We start from the raw sequence: 14,408 nt of genomic DNA, 5'->3' as shown, positions 1-14,408 counted from the left end.
TTTTTTCTTTAATTAATTTCGTACTCAAAGGAGAGGAAACCGAGGCACGAGAGGTGACCCACCCCCTCACACACAGCAAGTCGGGAGCAGCTTCTGAAAGGGAGTCCAGCCCTGGACCCAGGCTCAGGCTGGTAGTTGAGGGGCGGGAAGGGGGGAGGGATCCTGTAACTGTCCTGGGACAACAGGGTCCAGGAGTGGGGACGAGTGGGGACGGCACGGGGGTTCCTCCTGGAACTCACCAGTTCTGCTTGCTCTTGTATGCAGATAGGTTAGGGGTCCCCAGAGAAAGAACCAGGCATGGCTTTCTTGACATAAGAGAAGCCATTTTTGGCCTAAGCCATTTTGTGATCTAAGCCCAGCCACAATGTTTGTCCTTTAACAGGGCTCAATAATTAATGATCTTCAGGGAAGTGAGGGAATGCAGGAACAAAGGAAAAGTAGTCAAGAAACAAGAGTTCAGCGATAAAACAGTTGTAGTTCCTCCTCAAGGGAATGATGATGTTGACCCTCCAGACCTCAATCAACTAAAACTTGGACTCTGTCGACCTTTGCCCCAATTCTATGCTGAATTCTCCTCTGCTCAATCCCCTTCATGACTAGGGGATTAAAACTTCCCCAATTTGGGGAATTCCCTGGTGGTCCAGTGGTTAGAACTTGGCACTCTCACTGCGGGGCCCCCAGGTTCGATCCCTGGTCAGGGAACTAAAATCCCATAAGCTGTGTGGCCAAAGAAAAACTTCCCCGATTTTGCTGTTGGGGAGACACTGCTTTGGGAAAGATCCCAGGTGTTCTTACTTGCTGCCAGTAATGATAAATCTTTCATTCTCCTGATCTTTAGCCTGGTTGTGTCTTTTCGCTCCACACCCACCAAGAGATGAACCCAGTTTTCCAGTAACACATTCTCTCCCCCCATCTCCCTCTCCCTCTCCCTCCCACCTCCTTTGTTCCCTCCTCTACACCCACACAAAGAAGAGACTGTTGAAGGCAGCCCTCTACAAGCCTGCAAGAGGGTTCTCCAACAGGAACTGAATTGGCCAGCACCTTGATCTTGGATTTCTCAGCCTCCAAAACTGGGAGAAATCAGCTGCTGTTGTTTAAGTCACCTGTCTGTGGTATTCTGTTACGGCAGCCAGAGCAAACTAAGGCAGTCCCTTCTCTTCCTTTTTTCCCCAAAGCCCTTCTCAACTAAACTGAAGCCTCTCAGAATTTCACACCTGAGGTTGTGCAGTTCGGGTCTACAATTCACTGGATGTGTTGCCCATGCTGGGCTCTGTGTTGGGCACTGAGCACCCGGAAATAAAAAGTGCCTGCCCTGTTCCCGCCCCTGAGGAGTCACAGCCTGGGGAAGTGGTAGGCGGGTATTGCTAACCAATAACCGAGATGTCAGGTGGTGGGCTAGATAAGCCTCCATGGCTCCGTGGGTGCCGGCCCTCCGCCATGGGATGAGACAGGTCGCAGGGAGTTCTCTCTCCCAAATTGTGGTGGTTTAAGTCTCCTGCAGTCAGTGATATCAGCCCACCACCTTGGCCCCATCTGATGGCACAGGCCTAGCAGCCAGACCTGAGCTAACAGCTGATGAGGGCACGTGGTCTAAGTTTTCTGCCCAACAAGGCCTTATTAGCGGTTCAGCCAGCCATCTGACAAATATTTATTGCACCTGTACTCTGTTCCGAGCCCTGGGCTAAACAAAACTCTCATTAGCCCTGCCCCCCCACCCCCATTGATACACTCTAATAGCAGAGGCAGATGTTAAACCAGTAATCACACAAGGTACAAACTCACTCTGTGACCCACAGCAGGGTCAGGCATGGTGCTGGAGGAGCCAGGAGAGACTTCTCTGAAAAGTGCTGATTGACCTGAGATCTTTAATCAGGAATTAAACGAAGAAAAGGACATTCCTGAGAGAGGTGAGAGCATGTGCAAAGGCCCTGGGGTGGGAAGGAGCATGGTGGGGCTAAGACATAGAGAGAGGAAAGGGAGTGTGGGGTGAGATGGCAGTTGCCGGAATGGGCTGAATTTATGGGTCTCAATTAGGGAGCGATGGCAGCCAGGTAAGGGCTTAAAGCAGGTGTGAATGGAGACTCCTCCCTTCAAAGTGTGTCTCATGTCCACCCACCTGTACCCATTTCTTCCCACCTTGACTTAGGCCTCTACCATCTCACCAGGAGCTGCAGCCTCCATCCAGTCGCTTCTGCCTCTCCCTAATAACCATGCTCACGCACCAGTTTTCTGTGCAGCAGGCAGAATGAGCTTTCAAAAGCACGAATCCAACCATTGTTCAAGAAAAAATTACTCATGATACTTGTTAAAACGGTGAGGCAGACTTTGTTCAGGACAATCACGATCGGTGTAGGGACCACTGCAATGGGGTTTTTGCAAAGATTGGGCTCAACTCCAAATGCAACTAGGAAAACTGGAAACTTATAGCGGGGGTGGGTGGGAGGGGGGAGGACAGTGGATGGAAAATTACTAAGAAGAAACGAAACATCACAGGTCAAGGGGGATTCTGGCTAAACTGAGCTAGCAGGATTCTTGCTGTAGGCAGGTCAAGGTGATCAGACATCACCTGCCCCCACACAGCCAGCAGCATCTGCACCAGAGTGGTTCACTGGTTACAACCGACGACTGACACATCGTTATCACCGGCATCCACAGGAGGGCCCACCTGATCCATGTGCTCAAATCCGGCTATCCTTTCCTATGCTGCTTCTGGGGTTTTCCGCCCGCTGCTAAGGTTAGATAAATATTCTGTGGCATTTCCTCTTTCCTTCTAATTCTTTCATCGTTTTGAGAAGCCACTTTACATCTTCGGGATATTTTGGTGAGCAGGGTGAATGGCCCCATCCAGCTGTGCTGAGCTAGGAGTGCGGGCTGCGGGGCCAGATGGCGGGTGAACTTCACTCTGCCAATGACTGGATCTGGGGCCACTCTCTTCCCCTGCATCTTCCCAGGCTGCCTCTTTCTGGTCGTTGCTCAAATGAGGGGACCTTCCACCCACCCTGAACTAAGTGCATGCCGTGCCCTCCCTCAGTCTGTCCCATCGCCCATGGTTACCATTTCACCCTTCTCCCCTGTGAATGTTTTTGGTGTCTGTTTCCCCCACTAATACATTGGCTCGCCAGGGCAGGCACGTTGTTTTGCTTGGTTTTGTATGCCTGACACATGGTAGGTGCTCAGTAAATACATGTTGAAGGACCAGGGCAGAGGCAATGTCATGGAGGGTAGCAAGGTCGGCCACGGATGAGGGGACTGGCGAGTGACTCAGTTTTCCCTTCTGTAAAATGGCACCAGAAGAGCCTACAGTTGAGAGGGAGCTGGAAAGTCCACCCCAAGCCGGGTGGGAGGCCAGTGGAGGTGGGAGCTTGCCCTCTGCTCTGCTCCTCCCGGGCTGACCCCCTCCGGGTAGCTCTGAGGCTAAAACCCACTCAGGGTGAGGTCCAAGGGGGCTAACGGGGCCGGCTGAGCCTGCTGACTGAAGGAGGGAAAAGAGCCCAGGAGCCAGCTTTGTGAGCTCACCCCAAACACAGACCACCCCTCCCAAAAGGGCACAGACACAGAGCCCACTGAGATGCATGGAGACCTGTGAGCACACACACTCACACCTCCACACACAAACCTGCACTGCAAACACCCCATGTAAATGAGATGAGATAGCCATGGACACACACACACACACACACACACACACACACACACACACACACGAGCAGACAAGACACATACCACACACAACACCAATATCCGCCCCCCCACACACACATACCCCCCATGCAAACACACGCAGATGGAAACATGCATAACCACACTTTCCCACTGCACAGCTCCCTGGGATTCTCCCCCAAACTCCAGACCCCAGAGCTTTCTCAGTCTAGAAACAGTCCCCCTGCCTCCTCCTCCAGGCAGGCCTCAGAGTTCACTCACAGAGTTCTTAGGGCAGGGGATGGAAGGCACCCATCAGGGAAGAAGTCATCCCCATCTGGGATGCCCACTCTTCAGAGAGAGAGCCTCCGATTGTGCCCAGGGGACAAGAATTCCCCCCTCCCAATAAGCGATGGGGCTTGGGGAGGGGGCACCTACAGCAAGCAGCCCATTCACCACCCACACCTCCTGCCCCCAGCTCACCACAAGCTGGGAGGAAGAGAAAGCAGACAGATGACTGGTTAGCAGAGCTGGAAATGCAGCCCAGAGAGGTAGGGGACGTCCCAGTATGACCCAGCAGGTCCTGCCCAGGGCTCAGGGATCCCTTTGCCAGTAGAGCAGGTGGGACCCCTCTGATGGGCAGGAGGAGAGGGAAGGGAGGGCTTGGGGAAAGCACAGCCCCTCCCCAGGCTGGAGAGCTTCTCCAGCTGCCCCTCCCCAGCCCCTTGGCAACCCAGCTCCCCTCCCCATCTCTTTCATAATAATTACAGTTACCACTCCTTCCTCCAGATTCCTTCCTCCTTATCTCCCCGCTTCCCTGCAGGAGCTGGGCCCTTCTGGGAACAGGATGAGCAGGAAGGGAAAAAAAAAGTCCCATCTCCTTTTTTCCTTGAGCAGCCCTGGCTGCGGAGTCCTCATTGCAGAGCCCAGAGAGGGTGAGCGAGGAGCTCAGGGTCACTAGCAGGAGAGGACCAGGGTCCTCCAGGACTCCCAGCTGCCAGAACTCCAGGCTCACTCCATTCCCAGGATGGCCTGCCCCCTGCCTTGGCTTTTGGGGACTCTGCTAATTTAATTTATTAGGGTCATTATTGATTGCAAGCTTTCTTTTTTAAAAAATAAATTTATTTATTATTTATTTATTTTTGACTGTGTTGCATCTTTGTCGCTGCACACAGGCTTTCTCTAGTTGCGGCGAGTGGGGGCTACTCTTCGTTGCAGTGCACGGGCTTCTCATTGCGGTGGCTTCTCTTGCTGTGGAGTGTGGGCTCTAGGCGCACGGGCTTCAGTAGTTGTGGCTAACGAGCTCTAGAGTGCAGGCTCAGTAGTTGTGGCGCAGTGGCTTAGTTGCTCTGTGCCATGTGGGATCTTCCCGGACCAGGGCTTGAACCCATGTGCCCTGCATTGGCAGGCGGATTCTTAACCACTGCGCCACCAGGGAAGTCCCTAATTGCAAGCTTTCTATGTGCTTCACACGATTTCTTTCATTCATCATTCATACAACAAATCTTTATTGAGCATCTACTATGTCCCGGGCACTGTGCTGGGTACTGGGGAGAGAGCTGTGAACAAAATCAGTGAGGTTCCCGCCCTCACAGAGCTGAAGTTTTAGGGATAACAGACACTGATCAAGTAAACTAAACAGGAACTGGACAATTCCAGGCAGAGGTAAGTGCTGGCAAAATTGGCAGTCCAGTGGTTAAGACTCCACTCTCCCAGTGCAGGGGGCACGGGTTCCATCCCTGGTCAAGGAATTAAGATCCTGCATGCAACACCAAAAAATAATAAATAAATAAATAACAATGAACCAGGTGGCCTGGTAGAGGGTGGCTGGTTCCTCTCGCCCGGGGGTCCATGGCAGCCCTCCATGAGGAAGTAGCGTATGAGCTGAGTTTGACGATGAGACATGGGATATCTCAGGAAAGAGCCCTCCAGGCGGCAGGAGCTGCAAGGCCGGGGGTGGGTGGTGGGAGGGGGGCAGGATGGAAGGAACAGAAAGTAGGCATGTGTGAAGGATCAGCCAGCAAGTAAAACTGTCTTCTTGAATTTTCCTAACACTCTTAGCAGGAAGTTTTATTATTATTATTATTATTATCATTGTTATTGTTGTTGTTATACCCATTTTACAGAGGAGGAAACTGAGGCCCAGCGTCACACAGCTGGGAGTGACAGAGCCCATGCTTTAACCACCTTCTTCCTCTTCCATGCCAGGCCTTATTTAGGGGATGCAAAGGTTTAAAACAAATAGGGCTTCCCTGGTGGCGCAGTGGTTGGGAATCTGCCTGCCAATGCAGGGGACACGGGTTCGAGCCCTGGTCTGGGAAGATCCCATATGCCACGGAATAACTGGGCCCGTGAGCCACAATTACTGAGCCTGCGCGTCTGGAGCCTGTGCTCCGCAACAAGAGAGACCACGATAGTGAGAGGCCCGCGCACCGCGATGAAGAGTGGCCCGCGCTTGCCGCAGCTAGAGGAAGCCCTCGCACAGAAATGAAGACCCAACACGGCCAAAAATAAAAACAAAAAAACCAAACAAATAACAACAACAAAGCAGTCCTCCAGGAGCCCTGAGCCTCGCAGAGAACTGATCCTCATGGAAGAGGCCCAGGAGGAGCCCAGCCAGGCCTCATGGCTCTCCCATGGGGTCCCGCATCTGGGTGCGGAGGGACTAGGGTCTAACCGGGAGGCGTGCCCTTGGGCTGGCCTCAAGCCCTCTCTCAGGCCTCCTCAGTCCTTGCAGCCTGGCCTGAGGAGGACAGGTGGGACAGGAGTCCTCAGCCCCAGGGCGGTGTGAAGGCACCAGGCCAGCCCTAAAGGGACAATGGCAGGGGCGGCCCTGCTCCCCGGTCCCCACTGCGCTAGATGAGGACCTGTCTGTCCAGCAGAGCCTGGAGGGAGGAAGTGAGACGGACTCGCGCAGCCTGGTGCTGCCCCCTGGTGGCGATGGACGGGATGGTCGGAGCCCGCGAGCATCGCCCATCTCCCTCCTTCATTCTCCCTCAGAGTGTCCCAGTTCAGATGCGCCAGCCGGGGTCCAAACCCTGCGTTAAGGGGACCAACGTCCTCAAAAATCCCCGGAGAACGAGGCAGTCGCCAACCTTATCCCAAGATGTATAACCTCAAGTCTATACAAAGCCCCCTAGTCCTGGGGTGTGAAATCGGGAGGATTTTAAGCCAAATGGGGTGGGCTGTGATGGGTGAATCACGCAGCTCATTCATTCATTCATTCATTCACGCAGTCAATCTATATTAGTGGAGCACCTCCTCCATAGCGGGTTGGGAGATGCAGCAGGACAGGAAGCAGGCATCAAACCTCAGACAGCAATGCACATAGGGATGTAGACACTGTCCAAAGGAGATGGGGTGCAGGGGACAGAGTGAGAAGAGGGGGTGAGGCGACACGTCATCATGTGGAGGCAAAAATGACTAGCAGGAACGCCAAGCTGGCTGTTTCAAGACTCTCAGGTGTGGACGCCTTGGAATTGGTAAAAGAGCTGCAGCGACAGGAGGTCAGAGGGTCCGTGAAGGAGGAGGTGGTGCTGGAGCGAGGCCCTGACCACAGAAGAGGCATCTTTTCTTTCCATGAAGACAAGATCTCTGTGGGAATCAGGAAAGGCCTTCCTCAATATGCTTCTTTTCCATCAGCTGAAAAACGGTTGCAACAATTCACAAATCTAACACATCTCTGATGTAAGTGGCCCTTGGATGCCAGGCACACCTGCCTTCATGCCCAGATTCTCTGCCTTTGCAGGTGTCACCTCTACTTTTACCACATCTCACAGCTTGACCTGTTTCAGAACTTCGAATAACTAGGCTCATAGGAGATGTACAGTCAGGCTTCTTTGGCTCAGAATCATTTTTTGAGACGTGTGCATCTGGCTGAGTACACCAATAGTTCATTCTTTTCATCGCTGTGCAGAATTCCTTGGTACAAATAATGTACACGATATGATGATCCACCCACGTGCTGACAAATATTTGGGTTGTTTCTAGATTTTGGCTATTATGACTCAAGCTACTGTGAATTTTCTCATACAGGTCTTTTTCTGAACATATGTTTTTATTTCTCCTGGGTAAAAACCTGGGAGTGGAGTTGCTGGCCCCAGGTGGGTGGATGTTTGCCTTTAGGAGAAACTGCCAGTCTTCATAAATGATGAACAATTTTACACTCACACCAGCAATGTAGGAGGTTCTAGTTGTTCTATATGCTTGTCAACACTTGGGGTTGTCTGTTTTTTAAAATTTAACCAGTGGAGGGACTTCCCTGGTGATTCAGTGGTTAAGACTCCATGCTTCCACTGAAGGGGGCACAGGTTTGATCCCTGGTTGGGGAACTAAGATTCTGCATGCCACATGGCCAAAAATAAATAAATAAATAAAGACTCCACTTCCCACCAACATATTTATAAATAAAAATAGAACAGAGAAAACCATAATTCAAAAAAAACACATGCACCCCAGTGTTCATAGCAGCACTGTTTACAATACCCAGGACAGGGAAGCAACCTAAACGTCCATTAGCAGAGGAATGGATAAAGAAGATGTGTACATACATACAATGGAATATTACTCAGCCATAAAAAGGAATGAAATTGGGTCATTTGTAGAGATGTGAATGGACCTAGAGAGTGTCATACAGAGTGAAGTAAGTCAGAAAGAGAAAAACAAATATTGTATAATAAAGCATATAAGTGGAATCTAGAAAAATGGTATAGATGATCTTATATGAAAAGCGGAAATAGAGACACAGACGTAGAGAACAAATGTATGGATACCAAGGGGGAAAGGGGTGGGGTGGGAGGAATTGGGAGACTGGTATTGACATATATACATTATTGATACTATGTATAAAATAGACAACTGATGGGAACATACCGTATAGCTCAGGGAACTCTACGTAATGCACTGTGGTAACCTAAATGGGAGGGAAGTCCAAAAGGAAGGGGATACCTGTATGTGTATGGCTGATCCATTTTGTTGTGCAGTGGAGGCTAACACAACATTGTAAAGCAACCATACGCCAATAAAAATTTTTAAAAAAATCTAAAGAGATATAACCAAATGCAATGCATGAACCTTGGTTGAATTTTAAATTGGAGGAAAATCATATGAGACATTTTTGTAAAAAATGGGGGAACTTGACTTCATATATTAGATGGTATTATGGGATTATTGTCAGATTTCTTAGGTGTGATAACAGTATTGTGGTTATATAGTAAAATGTCCATTTAGGTGATGCATACAGAAATAAAGAACAAAATATCATAACGTATATGACTTTAAAATTGTTTAGCAAAAAGAGAGAGAGAGGGCTTCCCTGGTGGTGCAGTGGTTGAGAGTCCGCCTGCCGATGCAGGGGACACGGGTTCGTGCCCCGGTCTGGGAAGATCCCACATGCCGCGGAGCGGCTCGTCCCGTACGCCATGGCCACTGAGCCTGCGCGTCCGGAGCCTGTGCTCCGCAACGGGAGAGGCCACAACAGTGAGAGGCCCGCGTACTGCAAAAAAAAAAAAAAAAAAAAAAAAAGTTCTTCGTCCTATGTCCAAGTTTCTGAACATTTGTGAGTTTTTAAAATAAAATTTGAGGGAAAAAAAAGAATAAAATTATTGGAAACTTTCTTTAAAGTTGGCTCATTATATTTTTTGTCCTGAAACTATCTGGTAAATCTAATTTAAATGCAATTTTATTTAATGACTAGTGTTGACATTATGATTGATCACTCATTTACTTAATTAGCACTTGACTTTAGGTACCCAAAATGTCCAATTTGCACACTGATATTTTTTCAATTAAATAAAATTATGTTTCGGGAAGAAAAATAATAAAAATAAAATAACATTTAACCAACGGTAACTATGATTTTTAATTTGTGTTTCCTAGATGAATAGCGATGCTGAGCATCTTTTCATATGCATGTCGGCCATTTCTATATTTTCTTTTGTGAAGTGTCTGTTCAGGTCTTTTGCCCACTTTTAAGATTGTGAGGTTTTTTTAAAAAATTATTCAATTGAAGGAGTTCTTTTATATTCTGTATCCCTGTCCTTTGGACTTTAAATATTTTCTTCCACTCTGTAGCTTGCCTTTTTATTGTATCTAGAGATGGTATCTGTTAAGAAGCAGGTGCTTTGATGAAGTAGTCTTTCAAGTTTTTCTTTTATAGCTTGTGGTTTGTGCCTTGTGTCACGTAAGAAATCTTGACACATGATCACATTTGTTAGTTTTCGGTTGCTTTCCGTTTTTTGGTGTTGCTTTTTTCTTTTTGATGTACTTCCTTTTTAGTTAGTAAAAATAATGATACGGTTCCAAAGTCAAACCTATAAACAAGGTATAGTTAGGACCTGCTTCCACTCTCAACATTAACCATTTTAGTTCCTAAATAATCCTTCTTTTATTTCTTCTTGGAAATTATTTATCTCCCTCCCCGTTTCCTGACATTAAAAGTAGGGCTATATAGGGACTTCCCCGGTGGTCCAGTGGTTAGGACTCCTCACGCCCACTGCAGGGACCCGGGTTCGATCCCTGGTCAGGGATCTTACAAGCCACACGGCAAGGCCAAAAAAAAAAAAAAAAAAAAAAAGTAGTACTATATATACATATACACACATATCTTCTTGTTTGTTATTGGACAGTATATCCAAAAAGAGACTGTTCCATAGTAATATATGGAGATTTTCCTCTTTTTTCCCTTTTTCCCCTTCTTTCCTCCCTTTATTTTTGGTAGCTGCAGAGTCACTATATGGATGGACATTTGGGTTATTTCTCGTTTTTTGTTGCTGCCTTGTGCCTACCTCACCTGATATTTTTGCTAGTCTACCTTTAGGATGGATTTCTAGAAATGGTGTGGCAGGGTCAAACGGTCCCCCATCTGTAACTCTGCTAGGTATCACCAAATCCCCCTTCTAGTGCTTGTATAGGAAAGCCTGTTCCCGCCCAGACTTGCCATAACTTTTGGTTTCTGCCAATCTGATAGGAGCAGGGCTATCTTGGACTATCTTGGATGTTCCCCAGTGTCTGCAGGCGTAATGAGAAGCCATGAAGTATACAGGTTAAGCGCACAGACCTCACTTCGTGCCTTTGTTCGCACAAACCCTGGCTTTGCCCTTCCTGGCTGTGACCCCAGGTGTAGCACGGAGCCAGCCCCAGCGTGGAGGCTGCCCTCTACAGTCGGGATCATCTCTTCTGGCTGTTTCAGGCCACCGATCATTTCACAATAAAAATGCTGGCTTTACTCCCTGGGCCGAACCGATTACCTGGGTTATGGCATTTGATCCCATAACAGTCCTATAAGGCAGCTATCGTATCCCCATTTTACAGGTAGGGAAGCCAGGGGATGGAGGGTTAGAAAGAGTTAGGGCTTTGCCCAAACTCACAGCTAAACAAGCAGGAGAGGCAGCTGGACTTGTGAGGCAACACATAAACTCGCACATGTGTGTACCTGCATGTCCATGTGTGCATACACGCCTGTGTGTTTATCCACACACCTGTGTGCATGTACTCATATACAAGTGTATGTACGTACCTGTATCTCTGTGTATATACGCGTGTATACATATACAGTTAAGTCCCTACATACGAACGAGTTCCGTTGCGAGAGCATGTTTGTAAGTCCAGTTTGTTCGTAAGTCCAACGAAGTTAGCCTAGGTACCTAACACAATCGGCTATATAGTACTGTACTGTAATAGGTTTATAATACTTTTTTTTTTTTTTTGCGGTACGTGGGCCTTTCACTGTTGTGGTCTCTCCCGTTGCGAAGCACAGGCTCCGGATGCGCAGGCTCAGCGGCCATGGCTCACGGGCCCAGCCGCTCCGCGGCATGTGGGATCTTCCCGGACCGGGGCACGAACCCATGTCCCCTGCATCGGTAGGCGGACTCTCAACCACTGCGCCACCAGGGAAGCCTGGGACCAGACTTTTAACGTGGGGTCCCTTTGAGGCCATTTGTGGCTCCTGCTTCCCTCCCCTGTTCTGCGTTCCAGTCACCCACAACCAAGAGTGGCCCGTTCACCTATTCACCCATGTGTCCAGCCTCTTCCCCTGGCCTCTGGAAGGCCCTGCCTGCCCCCTTCTCTCTCCACCTATTCCTTCCAGCCCCATCTCTCACTCCTGGGTCTCTGTCACTTTCCCCAGGCCCTGGTGCCCCCAGGGCCTGGCGGGGACAGGTCAGTTTATGGGAGCTGGGATGGGGGAGCAAATCTCAAATCTCTGTGCCCAATTCCCAACAAGAGGTTTAATCCTTAAAATTCCTTCATGGCTACAGCACAGTAGCTTTTCTGTACTGCAAAGGCCGCTGTGCAGAATTTGGCAAATGCAGGAATTTTGGCACTAGCTGCAGGACAGGAAGCCTCGGTTTCCACATCCAAACAGGGACCCATCTTAACAAGATTTTTAGGACTTAAAAGGATTTTTAGGATTTAAAAGGCCCCAAGTTGCAGGACAGGAATAGAGACGCAGATGTAGAGAATGGACTTGAGGATATGGGGAGGGGGAAGGGTAAGCTGTGACAAAGTGAGAGAGTAGCATGGACATATATACACTACCAAACATAAAATAGGTAGCTAGTGGGAAGCAGCCGCATAGCACAGGGAGATCAGCTTCGTGCTTTGTGACCACAGAGGGGTGGGATAGGGAGGGTGGGAGGGAGACGCAAGAGGGAGGAGATATGGGGATATATGTATTTGTATAGCTGATTCACTTTGTTATAAAGCAGAAACTAACACACCATCGTAAAGCAATTATACTCCAATAAAGATGTTAAAAAAAAAAAGGCCCCAATTTGGCTTCTGAGCATGATCCCTCCTGGGTACCATGTGGTCTGCCTGGGGGTGAGGCTGGGCACAGGATGGGCTAAAGGGCACACGAAGGGATTTTTTTTTTTTTAATAATTTTTATCATGGGGCATTTCCCCCTGCTGTCTTTATCTTTAAAAAATTTTTTTTTTCCTTTGGCCGTGCCGCAGCTTATGGGAGCCTGGAGTCCTAACCACTGGACCGCCAAGGAATTCCCCAAAGGAATTTTTTTTACTTTGCAAAATATAACAAATATTATTCCCTCATCTTTTCAATGAAAAGGAATTTCCTAGAGAAGGGGCAGAGAAGTGGGAGAATTAAGAGGCAGAGAAGAAAGAGTATGGCACTGACCTACATTTTATTCACTAAACCGTGGCAGCTGCTTCTCTGTTTTGCTTAGCGCCACCCGGGAGGGCAGTACGGAAGCCGAGGCCTGAGAGATGCCTGGTCTGCATCCAGTAACTGGATGGGCAGCCGGAAACTAGGGTCGGCCTGCCCGGCAGCCTTCAGGTGGTCAGCCCTGCTGCTGCGACAGCGCTGGCAGGGTGTGTCCCACCAGCTGGGGGAAAGGACCAGTCCGGGGACAGATTTCTCCAGATCTGAATGTCAGCCCCCAGAAGATGCCAGCAGCTGCCCCTCCACCCTGCCCCCATCCCCAGAGATGCGCCAGAGAACCGAGTGGGGCACTGACTCCCGAGGGGTGGCACTAGCTGCAGGACGGGAAGCCTTGGTTTCCACATCCAAACAGGGACCCACCTTAAGATTTTTAGGGTTAGAAGATGAAGCGTCTGACATAAACTAGGCATCCTGGGAACCAACTTCTCATTTGTAATAAATCCGAAGGGGGCTCCAAGTGGACCCGTGTCGACAAGGCAGGGGGCCACCCATCTAGGTCCCAAGTGTACTGATGGAAAGGGAGGTCAGGCGGGCCCACTGGCCACCACTCCCCAGAGGACGAGGTCTTGACCTGGGACTTGGCCAATCTGCAGTTTGGAGGACCACAGCCCTGCAGAGGCACCCAGGCCAGGCGGGCGACGGTCATGGGGCCTGGATGGCCCTGCCAGAACCGGAACAGGACCCGGACACGCCTGCAGAGCTCCAGCCCGGAGTCTGATTCTGCGCCTGCCAGGCTACTTGACGGGTTTGACCTGGATTCCCAGAGAGGTCCACAGGCAGGAATATTCAGTGGCATGGCAAACGCAGTGCTGCCTGTGTGGGTGGTGTCCTGGGCCCTCCTCTACCGGCCTTTGTTCACCGTGGTCCATGCGCCGTCCACGAGGTCCGGCCCAGCTCCCCAGCAGCCCTCTGCGAGCCCACAAAGCCATCTCAGGCCACTCTGACTTAGACTGCCCAGCGTCAGGAGAGACACTTGCCAACGTTTAAAAAAAATCCCGATTTTTGGCTTCTCTTGAAAACTGCGACGGTCCAGCTGCACAGGTCCCTGGTCCGGCAGATGTCGGGCTGTCCCCTTGGCCCGGCCCGTCCAGTTCCCATCATCCCAGGGCCTCCTCCTTCACTGCCTTGTACAACTTGACCTAAACCACCATTCCCATTTTGTAGCCTTGACGTCTGAGGCCTTGGTTCTGGGTCCCGAGACCTCACTGTAGACTCAGGCTGGGGCGCGTGGGACCGCAGCGCCATTCTCTGAGGCTTCCCCACGCTTCTGCTCTGTCTGCACCAACCTCTGGGGCTGGCCAGGAGGGCCCAGGGCTCCGGGGGAGATGGCCACCCTGTCCCCCTCTCCCGTAGCTCTCATCTCAAAGTGGGGGGCCCCTCCTTCCAGCAGGGAGGCCGGCTCGAATACCTGGAAAGAGGGAGCAGTGAATGTGGGTCTCAAAGGCAGCTCTGCAGTCAGCAGAGGCCCCGAGAGCCCAGCCTGACAGATTAACTCAGAATCCCTGTCCTGGTCACTCGGGGTGGCCCGGATGCCTCACTGCCAGCCGCATGTGGGGTGCTCATCGGCGACAGCCACTACAGGACCACTG

This window comes from Tursiops truncatus, chromosome 15 (assembly GCF_011762595.2).
Source record: "Tursiops truncatus isolate mTurTru1 chromosome 15, mTurTru1.mat.Y, whole genome shotgun sequence".
NCBI classification, from domain to species: domain Eukaryota; kingdom Metazoa; phylum Chordata; class Mammalia; order Artiodactyla; family Delphinidae; genus Tursiops; species Tursiops truncatus.
The sequence above is the reverse complement of the archived record's forward strand: the minus strand, read 5'-3'. Positions refer to the sequence as shown.